This window comes from Ovis canadensis, chromosome 4 (assembly GCF_042477335.2).
Source record: "Ovis canadensis isolate MfBH-ARS-UI-01 breed Bighorn chromosome 4, ARS-UI_OviCan_v2, whole genome shotgun sequence".
Lineage (NCBI taxonomy): Eukaryota > Metazoa > Chordata > Mammalia > Artiodactyla > Bovidae > Ovis > Ovis canadensis.
This window is the reverse complement of record NC_091248.1, coordinates 62,630,620-62,647,339: the sequence shown is the minus strand read 5'-3', so window position 1 is coordinate 62,647,339 and position 16,720 is coordinate 62,630,620. Positions and strand designations below refer to the sequence as shown.

Here is a 16,720-nt window from a genome sequence, read left to right as displayed (position 1 = left end):
GCTGACTAATATTTGATCATATATACACCATGACCTACTTTATGCAATCATCTATTGATAGGCACTTACGCTACTGACTATCTTGACTATTGTAAATAATGCAACAATGAACATAGGGATACATATATCCTTTCTAGTTAATGTTTTTGCTTTCTTTGGATTAATACTCAAGAGTAGAATTGCTGGATCATGTAGTAATTCTGGTTTTAATTTTTTGAGGAGTATCTATATTGTTTTCCATAGCAGCTGCACCATTATATTGCCAGTAACAGTATACCAGGATTCCTTTTACTTCATATCATCACCAACACTTGTTCTTTTTTATCTTATTGATAATAGTCATTCTGACAATTGTAAGGTGATAGCTCATTGTGGTTTTGGTTTACTTTTCTTTGATGATGAGTCATATTAAGCATCATTCCATGTGCCTGTTGGCCATCGGTGTGTTTTTAGAAAAATGTGTAGTTTCTCTGCCTATTTTAAATTATTTTTTAATGTTGAGTTGCATAAACTCTTTATATATTTGGTATATTGATTCCTCATTATATGTAGTTTGCAAATATCTTCTCCCATTCAGTAAGCAGCCTTCTCCTTTTGTTGATAGATCATGGCATTCGGTCCCATCACTTCATGGGAAATAGATGGGGAAACAGTGGAAACAGTGGTTGACTTTATTTTTCTGGGCTCCAAACTCACTGTAAATGGTGATTACAGCCATGAAATTGAAAGACGCTTACTCCTTGGAAAGAAAGTTATGAACAACCTAGACAGCACATTGAAAAGCAGAGACGTTACTTTGTCAACAAAGGTCCATCTAGTCAAGGTTATGGTTTTTCCAGTGGTCATGTATGGATGTGAGAGTTGGACTATAAGGAAAGCTGAGCACTGAAGAATTGATGCTTTTGATCTGTGTTGTTGGAGAAGACTCTTGAGAGTCCCTTGGACTGCAAGGAGATCTAACCAGTCCATCCTAAAGGAAATCAGTCCTGAATATTCATTGGAAGGACTGATGCTGAAGCTGAAACTCCAATACTTTGGCCACCTGATGCAAAGAACTGACTCATTTAAAAAGACCCTGATGTTGGGAAAGATTGAGGGCAGGAGGAGAAGGGGATGACAGAGAATGAGATGGTTGGATGGCATCACCGACTCAATGGACGTGGGTTTGGGTGAAGTCCGGGAGTTGGTGGTGGACAGGGAGGCCTGGTGTGCTGCGGTTGGTTCATGGGGTCACAAAGAGTCAGATATGACTGAGCAACTGAACTGAACTGACTGATTCACTATGCAAAATCTTTTTAGTTTGATGTAGTCCCATTTGTTATTTTGCTTTTGTTGCCCTTGCCTTAGGAGACATATTCAAAAAATATTATGAAGACTGATGTCAAAGAGCATACTACCTGTGTTTTTTTCCATAAATTTTATGGCTTCAGGACTTGCATTTAAGTCTTTAAATCATTTGAATTAATTTTGTATATGATGTGAGAAATGGCCTAGTTTGACTCTTTTTCTTGTAAATGTCTAGTTTTTCCAACAGCATTTATTAAAGAAGCTGCCTTTACCTCATTGTATTTTTTTGCCTTTGTCGTAGATCAACTGCCCATTTAAGTGCAGGTTCATTTCTGCACTCTTTATTTTGTTCCATAGAGCTGTGTGTCTGCTTTATTGTTTTGTTTTGTTTTTTTCCAGTACCATATTGTTTGATTACTGTAGCTTTGTATTATAGTTCACAATCAGGGAGCATGATACCTCCAGCTTTGTTCTTCTTTCTTGAGATTGTTTTGATCATTCAGAGTCTTTTGTGTTTCCATACAAACTCTGTGAAATATGCCATTGGTATTAGTATTTTGATGGGGATTTTATTGAATCTTTAGATTGCTTTGGGTAGTATGGTCATTTTAACAATATTATTTTTCCAATCCATGAATACAGTAGATCCTCCTATCTGTACATCTTCAGTTTCTTTAACCAATGTCTTATAGTTTTCTGAGTACAGCTGTTTTGCCTCCATAATTAGATTTATTCCTAGGTATTTTGTTCTTTTTGATGTGATTATAAATGGAATTATTTTCTTAATTTCTTTTTCTGATAGTTTGTTGTTAGTATATAGAAATGTAACACATTTAATGTATATTAATTTTGTATCCTGCAACTTTGCCAAATCCATTGATGAGCTCTATTAGTTTCTTGGTGGTGTCTTTAGGATTTTCTATGTTAAATCTTATGTCATCTGCAAACAGTGATAGTTTTACTTCTTTCCAAGAAAAGGCAGAGGAACCAGAGATCAATTTGCCAACATCTGTTGGATCATAGAAAAAGCAAGGGAATTCCAGAAAAACATCTATTTCTGTTTCATCAACTGTGCTGAAGCCTTTGACTGTGTGGATCACAACAAACTGGAAAATTCTGAAAGAGATGGGAATACCAAACCACCTTTCCTGCCTCCTGAGAAAACTGTATGCAGGTTAAGAAGCAACAGTTAGGACCAGACATGGAACAATTTGAATGATTCAAAACTGGGAAAGGAGTACGTCAAGGCTGTATATTGTCACCCTGCTTGTTTAACTTATATGCAGAGTATTTCATGTGAAATGCCAGGGTGAATGAATCCCAAGCTGGAATCAAGATTGCTGGGAGAAATATCAATAACCTCAGATATGCAGACAACACCACCCAAAGGCAGAAAGCAAAGAGGAACTAAAGAGCCTCTTGAATGTGAAAGAGAAGAGTGAAAAATCTGGCTAAAAACACAGCATTTAAAAAATGAAGATTATGGCATCTAGTTCCATCACCTCATGGCAAATAGATGGGGAAAAAAATGGAAACAGTGATAGATTTTATTTTCTTGGGCTCCAAAATCACTGTGGACAGTGACTGCAGCCATGAAATTAAAAGATGCTTGCTCCTTGGAAGAAAAGCTGTAATAAACCTAGACAGTGATATTAAAAAGCAGAGACATCACTTTGCCAACAAAAGTCAGTCTAGTCAAAGCTATGGTTTTTCCAGTAGTCATGTACGGTTGAGAGTGTCGGACCATAAAGAAGGCTGAAGGCCAAAGAACTGATGCTTTCAAAATGCGGTGCTGCAGAAGACTCTTGAGAGTCTCTTGAATGGCAAGGAGATCAAACCAGTCAATCCTAAAGGACATCAGTCCTGAATATTCATAGGAAGGACTGATGCTGAAGTTAAAGCTCTAATACATTGGGCACATGATGCAAAGAGCCAACTCATCGGAAAAGACCCTAATCCTGGGAAAGATTGAGGGCAGGAGGAGAAGCAGGCAGCAGAGGATAAGATGGTTGGATGGCATCATTGACTCAATGGACATGAGTTTGAGCAAACTCCAGGAGATAATGAAGGCTGTAGAGGCTTGGCTTGCTGCAGTCCATGGGGTCACAAGGAGTCAGATATGACTGAACAGTGACACTGACAATTCAGAGGGCAGTCTGCTTTACTCTGTCTACTTATTCAAATGTTACTCTTATCCAGAAACATCACTACAGATGCACCAGAAATAATGTTTAACCAAATATCTGGGCCCTCTGTGGCTTAGCCAAGTTGAAACATAAAATTAACCATCACATTATGTAATTTTAAGCTAGGTACTTAAATCTCTTACATGTTCTATCCTTTTTTACTTCCTACATTGTCAGGTGTCTCCTTTATCCTTTGTGCATTTTTTATTTCTCCTCCACCTAGTGTCAGCTTTGTACTTCTTTCAGTGTTGTTAGTATTTTATTCTTCCTTGCAATCAAGTCTTTTTTTTTAATTGTGCAGAGTTTAATTTAAAAAATTGAAAACCGATAAATGGTTTCTGTTCTTATGACTGTGTAAATAGCATTCAAATCTTAGAATTACTAATCCATGTTTGCAACACTTGTGCCTCTTGAATGAGGACATCCTTAGTGTCAAGGTGAAATGGATTCTTTTTCACTATATACCGTCAATGCTTTAAAACATGCCATATTTTTGTTGGTTCATTCAGACTAAGACCATCTTGCGGATATTTTTCTTTTTTTTTTTTGGCCTCCAAGCTTTTTTAATAAGAAATTTTTCTATTATCTTGGTCTGTTTCAGTGTCTAAGGTCTGGATTGTGCCAGTGAATGGATAATCTGGAGATGTCCCCACCCCCTATTTTCATAGAAGAATAGTACATTACACTCCAAGTGGCCCCCAGCCTCACTACTGTCATCAATAGGGCTTCAAAAGGGGATGTCTTTATGGCATTTAATTCATGTCAGTGGTATAAACACCTTGCTTTCAGGTTGAATTTAGCAGATTTTGTTAGTAACTTTTCTTAAAGGTTACTGTTGAGCTTTTGCTTCATGTAAACCAGGACTAAAAACACCTCATGGGGCCACTACAAGTAAGCGAACTAAAAAGGAACTGTACATGTTTAATTAAATCTAAGACTATGAAATATATCATGTAAGTTTGTTAAAATGTGAAAAATAGCAGTTAACTTCTACATGCCAGTTTCTGGAAAACTGTTTATCTTAAAATCAACAAGACATGTATGTAAAAACATTAACATTAATACCCCCCAGTGTCCCAACTATAGTTGGGATAGTCATTCTCAAGCCAGGTTGCACTTCAAAAACACCTTAGAACACCTGCCTAGTTCCTGTGCAAATATTCAGAAACTCCAGGGACTGGGGAGAAGAGGTCCAAGCACAGTACTTAGAAACCTCTCCAGATGATCCTGTAACTGGAAACTGCTTAAAGATATGCAAGCCTTTATGTTGGAACTTGGAAAGGAAAATCAAAATGTGAAGGCAGTTCTATAATTTTATTCAACAATCACAGTTAATTCTTTTCCACATTAACTGTCTATGGATTTTTAAAAGTGGTGACAGACAGGTATGTAGGTAACCAACGTATAAAGCTTGTTTGGTCAGTCTTCATCCTCATTACTTTTTCTGGAAGACCACATGTGGTTACAGTATGGGACATTCCTTATTCCTTTGGCCCAGTAGAGCTTGCTATCAATGTGCACATCTGGAGTTCCTATCTCCTTCATGGCAAATTTCTGGATTCCTTTATGTGCCCAAGGGGCCTGCTTCTTGAACCCCACTCCATGGATGCACATGTGAATTTTGGTTGTATATTCTCTAGTCACCACCTTGTTGATGGAGGACCAGCTTCTTCTTTTCACCACCCTCCTCTGCAGGAGCCATCCTGTGGGGCCCTGGTTGGGCCCAGTGATTTTCCATCTTATGGATATATTTTTTAAAAATTTCCTTGATTTTCTAACTGCTCTTTGTTTCCTTGCACTCTTTTAATGTTCTCAGATCATGCTATCTATGAAGTCATCTTCTTTTCCTCCTAGAGTTGTCTCATTTCTTCTCTTCTCCTGCCCCGGTTTATTACACTGATGATGATAGTCCTGCTTCTTAGCTTTCATCCTGAAGATTTCCTTCGCTGCTGCCCTGATTTGATCCCATGTTTCATGGTAACATGACTACCTGGAAAGATAGGGAGTGTTTAAGATCATGGGCCCTAGAGTCAGACAGATTGCCCAGGCTTAGATCTTAGTTCTACAACTTACCAATAACATAGGTAACTTATCTGGCTCCTTTATAACTCAATCTCTTATTCTATAAGGTAGTAATAGTATATTCTTCATAGGATTGTCGTGTGGTTAAATGGAATAATACATGAGCAAGACTCACCACAGTGCCTGGCATAAAATAAGTACTTAGTAAATGTTAGCTGTTATTAATTATCTTCTTTATTTATTTCTCTTCTCTTCTATCTTTTGCTAGAGTACATCCTCAGTTGACTTCCTAATCATGAGTGAATACAAATATTCTGAGGTTTTGTGAATCTGAAATATCTTTATTTTGCTCTCACACTTAATTGACAGTTTTGACAAGTTTAGAATTCTAGGTTGTGATGACTCATTGCCTACATAACCCCAGATTTTAACACTGTGGAAACTATCATATCTACTTTCTACAGTATTTCTGACTCATATTGTCACTTTTACCTTGTTTTATTCTTTTGAAATGATTTACTAGGTTCAACTCACACTCAAAGCAAGGGGAAATAGGCCCCACTCTTGGAGAACCTAAGAGAACATGTGAACACATTTTAAGCCAAGTGCTTATTTTATGCCAGGCACTGTGGTGAGTCTTGTTCATGTATCATTCCCTTTAACCACACGACAATCCTATGAAGAATATGCTATTACTACCTTATAGAATAAGAGATTGAGTTATAAAGGAGCCAAATAAGTTACCTATGTTATTGGTAGCCAATAGCTAGTCTGCCTTCTGGTACAAAATTATTTACATTCATCTGATATGCAAAATATCCTCAGCTCATAATGAGCATCCTCAAAGTTCCAGACCTTTATAACATCAGCTCAGTGTCCAGGATGCTTCATCTAAATTAGGTCCAGGTATGAATGAGGCTCCTCAGGTGCATTTTTTTTTTAACCTAAAAAAAATTCTTTTTTTGACCCTGCTGCAGTGCATGTGGGATCTTAGTTCCCAGACCAGGGATCCAATCCACACTCCCTGCACTGGAAGGGCCAAGTCTTAACCACTGGACCACCAGGGAAGTTCCCTCAGGGGCAATTTCTTAAGCATAGGTCCCTGAGTACACTTCCTCTCAATCCAAATACTGCAACTTAAAGGTACAACCAACACAGGCATAGACTAATCAGAATAGTCATTGCTTTTTAAAAGGAAGCGAAGAGGTACTCAAAGGTCACTGATCCATAGCAAACCTGAAATTCAGCTGGACACAGGTTGACTCTTCCTTCATTGGAATGCAAAGCCTGAGAATCCTTTTCCATAGCTCCAGCTCTACCCTCTGGGCTATTGACTTCATCCTTGGAGTCATTTTTCCTTTTTTGTGGAGGATAGCCTATATCTGCAGCTGCATAGCTGTCTCAGTCTACTAATTGTAGTAATTTGTGGCTGCAAAGCACTCTTTCACTGTGCTGTCTCCATGCTTTTAAGCAAGCTCTTCTCTATGCTGGGCTTCTGCTAAGACTCATGAGTAACAACATTCTTCTCCACTACCAGTTATATAGTAACATACAGTTTACTTTGCTTTATGAAAGTATGCTTATATTGAAGAATATTTGGATTCTCTAAGACTCTAATTCCTTTAGGAGACTTTCCTGACATCTTTTCTCAAATGTCATCTGTTCAATTCTGTTCTTAATAATTTTGTCTTTGATAAGGGCTGTATCATTAGTGTTATCTGTACTAATAAAATATGAAACTATATTTCAGTGGTATTCACTAAAATGCAAGTAGTATCAGTCAGAAGTGCATTCAGCTACAAAGAAACAGAAAGCCTGCCACCAGCGACTGAAACAAAGAGAGGGATGTTCTTGGCACACTTGGGTTTGTCTGCTTCTCTCCATTTTCCTCATCTCCCAGCCCCAGCAGCAGTGAGAATCTGATTAGTCTGTAGGTCTCTAGCAGGTATGAATATAGACTGTCTCATTGGATAACGTTTGTGCTGTGCTGTGACTAGAATAAGAGGGTTAGTTCTGACAGAAGCATCTGGTTTGTGGAGCCATAGAGCAGTGTCTGTGCACCTCTTTTGAAAGGGGCAGGATACATTTCAAGCACTCAGGGGCTTAACTGCTCCTCGAAGGCTGATGTGTTTTTGGTCATCTTCATCCATTTACCAAACTAACATAAATTTTATCGTAAAGAAAGTGGGGTTTGTGTGTCCTTTGCAGATTGGAATTCTTGTCCTAGTTTTGAATATTTTTCCAATAATTTGTGGATTTCCTAAAAATATTAGGAGTTGGACCTTAGAATCTCAGCACTTTGTAGTTCTGATGGGGGTGGGGGTGGGAGTGGGAGGGTCAGATCGTACTCTGAGAAACTCTGCCTTAGAAAGTTGTATCCCTTTAGATTTTCAAAGCACTGTATGCAACCTGGTTAGCAAAGCTCTGGAAAGTGTTTATAAGTATAAATTTAGTGCTTTTTTTGAGATCTGAATCTTAGTCTCCACCTTTTCATTACCTCTCAATGTTTTTTCCCTTCAGATCTTTACTTCCTTTGCATTATTCCATTAAGTATTTGACCAAACTTATCAAATAAAGTTTTCCTTAAATTGAATATGAACATTTGGAAGAGCACTGACATGTTCAGTATCCAAATATTTTATGATCTCTGGTAGGAGTTGCTTCTCTCTGTGGAAGATGAATAAATAAACTAATGTCTTTTTCTGGTCCCAAGTGAAAATATCTTCTTTATTGATGAGCAAATAAATGTGCAATGAAACATGCTAGATACTACAGGGAGGAACAAGAAGATTAGGTATATAAATTATATTCCATTTGTGTCATAAAAAAAGAGATAAACTATTTTTACTTGATTAGTGAGGATAAGATGTGCTTTAAGAATAAAAGGGAAGACAGACATAAGATCAGATAAAAGTTAAACAATAAAATATTTTTCCCCTTAGGGCAGGAAGGAGTTATTAGATATACCATAAGCTGTAAGTTTTATACTAAAAATGTTGCTGCTAATAAGATTATATGAGTTATTTTTAAAAATTTTGTGTAGTGCTGTTATTCCTTTGTTCCTCAAACCTGAAGACATATCTTCTTTCTGCTTTTAACATGAAATTAAAAGATATTTCCCCTCTATATTTCCTTCTTGCCATCTTAAAGCTGAGCTTTAAAAAAAAAGCCTTTTGTGTATTAATTCTTCTCTTTCCATCCTTTGTACAAAACCAAAGAGATTGGGAATAATGTTTACTATTGTTACCCCAAGCCCAGTGAACTTAAATCATCATAAAAGGACGAGACTTTGAGTCATCTCTTAGAGTTCCATTTGTAGCCCTTGGGCAAAATTCTGTTGAAATCATCCATACATAGTGGAGACCCTGTCTCTGTAAGGAACTGTCTGATTTGACCTCAGATATTGCTTTTTCTAGAACCCTAGGAGTTTAGAGGGTGGGAGGATTGATGGAGGGAGATTGAGTCTTTGCAGAATACTCTCTCCTGGTTTACTTGAAGCCAGCTGAACTGAGGGAATTTCTATTAATATCTTGGAAGGGCTTGGATCAGCAGGACTCGGCCCTCAGTGGTTGTGGAATTAATGAAAAATACACCCATGAGAACCCATGTAAAGGGTACCTCCAGAAGTCTAAAAGGGACTTGTTCTTTTATTATTATTATTATTATTAAGTAAACAGTCTTGGAGGATATTTACTTCAGCCTTGTGTGTTGAGTACTTGTTTACACCAATAATGTAATGACCTCCTTGCTAGGTCTCTCTCTCCACTTCGGGACCACGAATTCCTCATTGGCAGGGCTCCTCGTTTTATCATTACAGTCAGTCAGTCAGTTCAGTTGCTCAGTCATATCTGACTCTTTGCGACCCTGTGAACCACAGCACACCAGGCCTCTCTGTCCATTACCAACTCCCGGACAACACCCAAACCCATGTCCATCGAGTTGGTGATGCCTTCCAACTATTTCATCCTCTGTCATCTCCTTCTCCTCCTGCCCTCAATCTTTCCCAGCATCAGGGTCTTTTCAAATGAGTCAGTTCTTCACATCGGGTGGCCAAAGTATTGGAGTTTCATCTTCAACATCAGTCCTTCCAATGAACACCCAGGACTGGTCTCTAGAATGGACTGGTTGGATCTCCTTGCAGTCCAAGGGACAAGAGTCTTCTCCAACACCACAGATCAAAAGCATCAGTTCTTCAGGGCTCAGCTTTCTTTATAGTCCAACTCTCACATCCATACATGACCACTGGAAAAACCATAGCCTTGACTAGACGGACCTTTGTTGGCAAAGTAATGTCTCTGCTTTTGAATATGCTATCTAGGTTGGTCATAACTTTCTTTCCAAGGAGTAAGCATCTTTTCATTTCATGGCTGAATCACCATCTGCATTGATTTGGAGCCCAGAAAGTCAGCCACTCTTTCCACAGTTTCCCCATCTATTTCCCATGAAGTGATGGGACCAGATGCCATGATCTTTGTTTTCTGAATGTTGAGCTTTAAGCCAACTTTTTCACTCTCCTCTTTCACTTTCATCAAGAGGCTCTTTAGTTCTTCTTCACTTTCTTCCATAAGCGTGGTGTCATCTGCATATCTGAGGTTATTCATATTTCTCCTGGCAATCTTGATTCCAGCTTGAGCTTCCTCCAGCACAGCATTTCTCATGATGTACTCTGAATATAAGTTAAATAAGCAGAGTGACAATATACAGCCTTGATGTATTCCTTTTCCTGTTTGGAACCAATCTGTTGTTTCATATCCAGTTCTAACTATTGTTTCCTGACTTGCATACAGGTTTCTCAAGAGGCAGGTCAGGTGGTCTGGTTTTCCCATCTCTTTCAGAATTTTCCACAGTTTATTGTGATCCACATAGTCAAAGGCTTTGGCATAGTCAATAAAGCAGAAGTACATATTTTTCTGGAACTCTCTTGCTTTTTCCATTATCCAGCGGATGTTGGCAATTTGATCTCTGGTTCCTCTGTCTTTTCTAAAACCAGCTTGAACATCTGGAAGTTCACGGTTCATGTACTGCTGAAGCCTGGCTTGGAGAATTTTGAGCATTACTTTACTAGCGTGTGAGATGAGAGCAATTGTGCAGTAGTTTGAGTATTCTTTGGCATTGCCTTTCTTTGGAATTGGAATGAAAACTGACCTTTTCCAGTCCTGTGGCCACTGCTGAGTTTTCCACATTTGCTGGCATATTGAGTGCAGCACTTTCACAGCACCATCTTTCAGGATTTGAAACAGCTCAACTGGAATTCCATCACCTCCACTAGCTTTGTTTGTAGTGATGCTTCCTAAGGCCCACTTGACTTCACATTCCAGGATGTCTGGCTCTAGGTGAGTGACCACACCATCATGATTATCTGGGTCGTGAAGATCTTTTTTGTACAGTTCTTCTGTGTATTCTTGCCACCTCTTCTTAATATCTTCTGCTTCTGTTAGGTCCATACCATTTCTGTCCTTTATCAAACCCATCTTTGCATGAAGTGTTCCCTTGGTAGCTCTAATTTTTTTGAAGAGATCTCTAGTCTTTCCCATTCTGTTGTTTTCCTCTATTTCTTTGCATTGATCGCTGAAGAAGGCTTTCTTATCTCTCCTTGCTATTCTTTGGAACTCTACATTCAGATGCTTATATCTTTCCTTTTCTCCTTTGCTTTTTGCTTCTCTTCTTTTCACAGCTATTTGTAAGGCGTCCTCAGACAGCCATTTTGCTTTTTTGCATTTATTTTTCTTGAGGATGGTCTTGAATTCTGTCTCTTGTTAATGTTATGAACCTCCATCAATAGTTCATCAGCTACTCTTTCTATCAGATCTAGTCCCTTAAATCTATTTCTCACTTCCACTGTATAGTCATAAGGGATTTGATTTAGGTCATACCAGAATGGTCTAGTGGTTTTCTCCACTTTCTTGAATTTCAGTCTGTATTTGGCAATAAGGAGTTCATGATCTGAGCCACAGTCAGCTCCCATTCTTGTTTTTGCTGACTGTATAGAGCTTCTCCATCTTTGGCTGCAAAGAATGTAATCAATCTGATTTTGGTGTCAACCTGACAAAATGTGGTCCGCTGGAGAAAGGAATGGCAAACCGCTTCAGTATTCTTGCCTTGAGAACCCCATGGACAGTATGAAAAGCCAAAATGATAGGACACTGAAAGATGAACTCCCCAGGTCATTAGGTGCCCAATATGGTACTGGAGATCAGTGGAGAAATAACTCCAGAAAGAATGAAGGAATGGAGCCAAAGCAAAAACAACACCCAGTTGTGAATGAGATTGGTGATGGAAGCAGGGTTCAATGCTGTAAAGAGCAATATAGCATAGGAAACTGGAATGTCAGGTCCATGAATCCAGGCAAATTGGAAGTGGTCAAACAAGAGATGGCAAGAGTGAACATCGACATTCTAGGAATCAGTGAACTAAGATGGACTGGAATGGGTGAATTTAACTCAGATGACCATTATATTTACTACTGTGGGCAGGAATCCCTTAGAAGAATTGGAGTAGCCATTATGGTCAACAAAAGAGTCCGAAATGCAGTACTTGGATGCAATCTCAAAAACAACAGAATGATCTCTGTTCGTTTCCAAGGCAAACCATTCAATATCATGGTAATCCAAATCTATGCCCCAACCAGCAATACTGAAGAAGCTGAAATTGAACGGTTCTATGAAGACCTACAAGACTTTCTAGAACTAACACCCAAAAAAGATGTCCTTTTCATTACAGGGGACTGGAATGCAAAAGTAGGAAGTCAAGAGCTACCTGGAGTAACAGGCAAATTTGGCCTTGGAGTACAGAATGAAGCAGGGCAAAGGCAAATAGCATTCTGCCAAGAGAATGCACTGGTCATAGCAAACACCCTCTTCCAACAACACAAGAGAAGACTCTACACTTGGACATCATTACAGTAGCCCTGGTTATGTATTCAGTAGATACTGAATGAATGCATTGTGATTCTGGAGTTGATGAACTGAGAACACAGACTACCAAATTTTACAGAAAAACTACTGCATTGATTCAGTTCATTCTTAACAGAAGCCATCTGTGATGGAAATATGTCTATATATACCATATATAGAGAGAGACAATATATGTAGACATACAAAATGCATAAGTATATATGTGTCTGTATGTATTTTCTTTACAGAAACCTATGTAATAAACTTTGGATGAATTCCTAGAATTTTGTGATCAAATGAATTGGCTGAAAACTTTGATCTCTCTTATGATCTTACTTGCAGCCCAATACTACCTAGTAATCACCATAAAGGCAGCATAGTGTAGTGGATAAGAGGGTGGCCTCTGGAACCAGGCTGCCAGAGTTCCAGAATCCTACCTTCCCTTCTGACCAGGAGCGTACCTTTGGGCAAACTCCTTAATCTCTCTGTTCCTCAGCTGTAAAAGCAGATGCAATATAGCACCTACTTCATAGAGCTCTTAAAAGAATTAAGTGAGGAGACACAGGTAAAACGCTGCATTGTGCCTGCAACTTGGCTAGGTTTGAGTTAATAGATGTCAGATTTTATTAGTACTAAAGTATAAAACAAAGTCAGAGTTAGCTCATTTGAAAGTTTCATATTGGCGTGTGTCAAAAGCAAAGAACAGCTGCAGTACATAAAACAGCATATGAGAGTCAGACTTATTTGGGAGAAGGAGGTCAGATTCACTAAGAGTACTAAAAGTACAAAGCTAGGAAAAATGGTCAGAGGAAGAGAGGATACTAGAAGGAACAAATTAACTTTGATTGAATTCCTCCCAGGAATTATTTACAAAATTGAATGACTAATTTGCAATATTTACTGTTGCAAAAACTGTTCTATGCATTTTATGCTTGTTTTCTTTTTCAAGCAAACATAACAGTCCTATGAGATAGTTATCATCATTAAAGATGAATAAACTAAAGCTTAGAAAGGTTAAGAAATTTGCCAAATATCACACATCACTGTGACAGAGCCAAGATTTGAACCTACACCTTTTGAGTTTAGCTTTCTCCACTCATCTTTATAAACATATTTGGAGGAAGTTAAGTAATTTAGTCACCCTTAGAGGAATCAACTATAGACTGTGACATCTCAAGGTGGAAAAAACTCAATTTCAAAACCCTGTTTTGTTCACCTTTGTATTTCTCCTGGTGTACAACAGAGATGCTCAGTGTTTGCGCAATGGAAAAGTTAGGAACGAATGAACCAAAGCCTGAATTCCTTACTCCTATGATTAGATTGTCTTGTTTGGCTGAGGATCTCAGGGCAATCTGGCTGACATGAAAGGCATTTTGTATGTGCCTCCTCTCTAAATGTCATAAGCAAGTGAAAGAGGTTATTTAATACAACAGTTGGCTTAAATGATTTGTAAGCCAGTAAAAAAAAAACAAAACAAAAAACCCACAGACTTCATGAATGTAACCACAAGGAGTCCTATAGAGTTTTAAACCCTTCCTCCTCCACCCCTCCCCAAGTTGTTGTGATCCTAGCGCCTCTCTGTATTAGAATCCTGCAGGCCCACTGCAGACACCTCTTCCAGTTTATGGTGGAAGCGGCTCTATTGGACTACTTACTACCACATGACAATGTGGGTGGGGTTGCAAGTATCTTCAAATTCCCTTTTATCTCCTAAACACCTTCATAAGGTTTAAATCCGAGGTTTTACTTACACTGCAGAGCTGACAAAACAAGACAAAATGGAATAATGGACAGAACTGGATACACAGAAATAAGGACAAGGTATATGGGAGTAAGTAGAGGAGATAAAAAAGGGTGAGCAGGCACCCAGTCTTCAAATGGAAGTTCAAATTCTAGCAAAGATGGGGAATTGATCCTTGCTTCTTTTTTATACCAGAACTCCTGGTAGTCATGCACTATCTACTTCCCAGCTGAAGGATGGATCAGCTGCTCCTGCATCACGTGGGAAAACACCACCAAGCAAACATGCTCATTCTCTTGCCCTGTAATGCTTACCCTCTGGCTGTTATTGCTAAAAGGACCTGTTTTTCTCATACTAAAACAGGTGGGTGGACCTCTGCTGACCTGGGATTCCTTGCTTCTTCTCTGTTCATTGTCCACCCATGGGTTTATTCAGACATTCAACAAAATATTATCAAGGACCTCTTTGTGCCAGGATCTGTCCTAGAGGTAAACCTTGACCCCCAGGCACTGATAGGCTGGTGGGCAGTTCTCCTGATCTGTGCTTGCAGCTGCTATATAGGTGAGGTCCCTCTGTAGCTTTCTTTTTCATTGTTGTCTGGCAGGGATGTGCCTGCTGCTTTTCTTTGTACAGGGTGTAATTCAGCGCTTTGGGGATATGACTATTATAGTGAAGGGACTCCTGGATGTGTCTATTAATTAGGTGAATTGCAAGCATTTTTTTCAGAAGCTATTTTACTTTTGAGCAAGTTTTTTTTTTAATCCCATAAACTCATTCTGACTCAGGCCAATGTCTGGGGGAGGGCTGGAGCCAGAGCGGGGCCCACTTAACTCTGCCCCCACACTCCCTGGTGTTGGGCTAGATATTTTAAACAAGGCAAAACAAACCAGAAGGAGCTCATCAAAAGTCCTAAGCGAATGACAAACATTCTGTGGCTTTTTTGTGGAAGCATTTGGCCAAGGGACACAGTTGTTGGATGAGTCCCCATGCTGGAGGGCTCTTTATTCTGCTTAAAGGGCAGGCACCCTGGACCCTTGAAAGTTGCGACTCAGAGCAAGTTCTGAAAACAGCCTTGCCCAGCCCATCCATTTTCCTGTTTCAGCCCAAAGAGCCATAGTGCCTGCCCAGCCTTGCTCAGCTAATGAGTAGGGTACAGCTGGGATGAGAATCATCATAGTCTGTTCTCAGTCCAGCATCTTTTTCTGCCAGTCCATTTGCCTGACTTAGCCCTTCTTGGACTTTTATTGTGTTTTGCTGTAAAAATCAAATACTAGGTAGGTTTCTTAGGTAGCTGGAGCTGGGGGAAGGAGCTGTGTCAGCCGATTGGGTGAGAGGCAGGGAGGCCTGGAAGGAGAAGATGCTGAAAGATGAGGAGCATGGATGGGGGCCTGTACTCTGCCGCTTTCCGTTTTGTGCCAGGCTGATCTCAGTGAGGATGTCTGGGCAGCCTGCTCCTGAGTGCAGGTGGAGTTTCATGCATTGGTGATGGCCTAGGGTAGGTTCCTGGCAGTCTGTGGGAAATAAGGATGTGTGTGTGTGTGTGTATGTGTGTATCTGAGAGAAGTGAAGAGGATCACAGTGCAAGGATGTAATATTTATTCTGGTTGCCTGTTCAAGTCATTTTCAAATGTTTCAAATTTTAAGCATTTTTTTAAAAATAAGTTCTAAATACTAACAATAGTAAATAACAGTAGAAATTGACATTCATTTCTACTAAAAATTTCTTCTAAATATATATACATATTTTAATTTTAGAAGCTGAATTTGGTGTCCTCTGAATCCTAGATGATATAATGAAATATTAAAAATTGTTTGGAATGGGAGACTGGGATTGACATATATATACTACTATGTATAAAATAGATAACTAACAAGAACCTATAGCACAGTCTAGCACTGAGCACTCTACTCCATGCTCTATAGTGACCTAAACGGGAGGGAAATTCAAAAAGAAGGGATATATTTATTCATATATTTATGATTCGCTTTGCTGGACAGCAGAAACTAACACAACATCGTGAAGTAACTCTACTCCAATAAAAACTAAAAAAAAAGACAAAAAACTAATCCACCAGAAATAGTGAAAATTTTAATTTATTCAGTTCACCTGGAAAAAAAAATTATCTAACTATCTTTGAAAATATAGAAAATCTGTGGTTATGTTGAATAATAACAAAATATATATTTTCATAAAATATTATATAATCTGTATTTAATTATTAGGTTAATAAATAAACTTCACCTGTAAGTTAAAAAAAATGGTTTGGAATGAAACCTTTATTGATGTGATTTTGGATTCATTTCACAGGTCAAACACTCTGGCAGGAGACATTTGCAATGTACAGTCAAGTGAATTATCCCAGTCAACGTGGAACAGAGAGCAAGGCAGGATGTGGTGAGTACAGAGAGTGTAAGGTTTAGAAGCTGAATTCACAGTTAGCACAACTACCAACCCACTGTGAGGATTTGGGCAAATCGAGGTTCTTTCTATTCTGAAGTTTTCATGATACAAGTTCTACATGAATTCTGTACAATCAAAATTCATGCCTGCATGAATAATTCAGAAAAGAGGGTTTCAGATGGAGCTATTC

General features: G+C 38.8%; 1 long non-coding RNA gene and 1 pseudogene across 1 annotated transcript in view; one reads left to right on the top strand and one right to left on the bottom strand.

Annotated features, from left to right (window-relative positions):
* LOC138439286 (uncharacterized) overlaps positions 1-16,720 on the top strand; it is a 550,512-nt gene that overhangs the window by 165,414 nt on the left and 368,378 nt on the right. The window contains exon 2 of the long non-coding RNA XR_011256668.1: positions 16,438-16,524. This is a non-coding gene — a long non-coding RNA (uncharacterized lncRNA). The remainder of the gene's footprint in view (positions 1-16,437; positions 16,525-16,720) is intronic.
* LOC138439695 (large ribosomal subunit protein eL31-like) lies at positions 4,805-5,175 on the bottom strand (annotated as a pseudogene).